We start from the raw sequence: 3,362 nt of genomic DNA on the forward strand, positions 1-3,362 counted from the left end.
CATCCGAATGAGCTCAGCTGCTGAGTTGAAGAGATCACCTAGCCTCTATCCGCATCAGTGGTTGGCCCATCACCAGAAGAAGTAAGAAGACTAAGAATCAATCCTTTACCTCGCAAAAAATATGCATGTCTACCCCTAAAGCCAGAAGCAGTCAATTCACCCCCAACAAAGTTATACTCCTTCTACGCCTCTTTGAGTTACCATTGTTGATCCATCTGCTTTTGAGCTAGCTGCAGTACTCTTGATTGAATTCTAGGAATTGCTTAAAAGGATAGTTTCGTTATGATAACTGAAACCTCGATCCCTCTCAAACTGAAAGGTCGAAGCATACTGCTACGTGGGTAAAGCCCCAGAACTAATAATGGAATGGTAATCCAATAAGGACTATACTAGGCAAAATTGGCTACTTAAGACCCATCAAAATAAAATATAATCTTTCTTCTTGTCTTGTATTGAGGCAAGATTCGCAAAAAAAAAAGACTATTTCAATCAATGAACAAGGCTCGACTGAAAGGCAAGGCTCAATGTAATATGAGAGTTGAATGAGACAAATTGGAGTTGAATCTCATCAACCTAAGAAGAATTGACTGAATCGATCTAATATTGAATCAAGAAATTCGTTTATTGCCAATGCTTGCTAATGAGATTGGATACTCAATTTATCTTATTTAGAATAGCTTCTTTATACTGAATTAGTTCAATTAGGGAAGTAGCCTAGCTTAGTTGAGAAAAGCTTCTAATGGTAAGAGTACAAGCATTAAAGCAGGGTGGCATATTAACCTTGACCTCAGACCTCACTCCTTCTTTCCTCTTCCCTTTCCCCCAAAAAGGCTACTACTTCTGTAGGTAGGAGGAACTTCACTTTCAGTCTTTGGCGCTCCATTCGAAATCCAAAAATCCCCTGTAACAGGATGGTTTGAAGGTTTCTAACAGGTTCTGGTAGCATGACATAAAAAAGAGATAAGCATACGAATGAGCCAAAATATGGATAAGGTAGTGTTCGACCTGGTTGAGAGTACGAGATTACTAACCAAAGACTTATCTCAAATTCTATGAGCCTAGGAAAAACCTTCTTTTTTCTAATTTTGTACTCCTCCCCTAATTTATGGATGTTCATTGATTGCGCTCCCCACCTACAGACTTTGCGCTCCTTTGAAGTCATTTCTCGTCTTATTATTTGCCTCCTTCCCCAGCTGATTATGATCAGTTTAGTCACTTTTGATCCAGTAAGGCATCCTTATCTTGGGGAGGGCTCCGGCTCCATAAGAGCAGTCTGATCTTCTTCTTTTCGATCTGTCCAAAGGACTCATGAAATGGAATATAAACCTGTCAGGAGGCTGAAAGAATATGAGTTCCTTTGCTCCACTAAAGAAAAGATGGAACTCAAAGTTGCAGACGGAGGTTATGAAATAACTCGACTAAAAGGATGAAAGAATTTGAGAAGCCCTCAATCAAAAAGAAAAACTTATCTCTTATTAGGAGTGGAACTCAGTCAATTCCGCTAACCCTATGACTATAGCTTTCAATTTAGACCGATTCTCTTTCTCTTAGATCTCACCTTCTTCGTCCTTCGTAGCGGTAAAAGAACCCATTTTTCTACTCACTATTTATGAAATGAATCAACTAGTTTGCATTCTCTTTTCCTCGTAAATAGGCACGATAGGGATCGCCTAAAAGGAGACATCCAAAGTCATGAGATCTAAGATTAGATCTTTCGAGTTCGAGCTCCTTCCCCATCTTTCTTTATTCCTACTATATAAAGGTAGGGATCAAATAGGGTAAACTAATCGTCAGAGTTCTGATAGGGAAAGGATCGTGTCTTCTTATCCATTTCCAAAGTATGAATATGCTCGTAGAAGAATGTCAGTGGAGGAATTGAAGGACAAATATCAAAGTTCAGATGAAGGAGAGAGAGAGAACCCCCAAACACCTAAGAGACAAACAGGTTACCTTCCGCTCGACCAACCAGATCGGGGAAGAAAGAGAAAGCCTAGGGCTTAGGAGCAAAGCAAGAGAGTAGTTTACTCGAGTTCATATCTCTGAAGAGTGAGAAAGGTTTGATTCTGGCATTCTGAGAAGTGCTCTTTTGGAATTCACTCCACGAGAGATAGACCCACTACTACTGCTACAAGAGAATAGAGTTTACTCTATTCTCATTGAGTTGAATACTACGTAGAGTACGAATTCTGATCTTCCAATTACTCGTAAACTCAATAAAGTCTATAAAGACCGCTACTTGGGGTCCTAACTTCTTACCTATTAGAGGCTCAATCTGATATCATTCTCTCTCACTCTTCCACTACTTGATTCATGGGTTTTGCTTATTATTCATGGATCAACACTAAGCCTTCTATCATTCAGCTTTCTCTAAGGATATCAAACGAAAGACTAAGTAGGCATGAATCATAATGATGCTTAATCTCTATCTACTTCTCTTTTTTTATGAATGATAGGCTTTGACGAAGAAGGACGTAGTATGACTTCCATTGACTTTCAATCATAGAAAAGCATTTGAATGATCTTCGATTCCTAGGCTTTCGCTCCGTCGTCTTGACCCATCCGGAGGACTTGTTTATCCATAATTTCATGCTCTTACTGTTTGAATGATCTTTCACAAGTCTTCTTTTGGTATTTATAGGCTGGTCAAGTTGGATAGGTGTCGTCCCGATGGTCAGAGGTTAGAATACGACTGCCCACTACGTGATCAAATTTAAGAAAATAGTGAATCTCATATTTACGTGCTAGTTATAAGAGGTCTTGGTAGAAGTCCTTTAGGATATTTGGCAAATACTCTGCGAGCATACTCGGTCAATTCCTTTCTTCATTTCGAATGCCAAAAAAATTGGAAGAATTGCATGCGAGCTAAGTCTGGGCTTTTAATAGTTCGCCCTATCCGAACCCTTTGAAGCCTTTTTAGAATCTTTCTTCTTCTTCTTCTTCTTCTTTTAATGTGAAGAGGATGTAAAAGGATGATGAAATGGGGAAATCATCCGGGGTTTGAAGAGAAAAGTTCTTGGGAGTAAATCAATCCATAAGCTTACCAATCGAGTGCAAATAACCAAGAAATCTTGCAATTATTCAAGGAAAGCAAGGAGAAGAAGAAGAACTATCTCCACGAAAGGCAACTCCCTCTCTCTTGGGTCGATCTCGATGGTGTTCATTCTGAAAACACACCTCGAGATGAATTTCCTGGTCCGAGAAGGGGTTTATCAATCAAACAATAAAGACTCGCCCAGCCCAGGTGGGACGTAGAAGTGATTCTGCAAATAGAATACCTACTGGCTACTGGCTCGAGGGGATTATAGAGTTATCCTAGTTAATTCATTTCATAGTTCATGGCAATAAGAATTCGTTCTTTTATC

The sequence above is a fragment of the Cucumis melo genome, chromosome 12, assembly GCF_025177605.1.
Source record: "Cucumis melo cultivar AY chromosome 12, USDA_Cmelo_AY_1.0, whole genome shotgun sequence".
NCBI lineage: Eukaryota > Viridiplantae > Streptophyta > Magnoliopsida > Cucurbitales > Cucurbitaceae > Cucumis > Cucumis melo.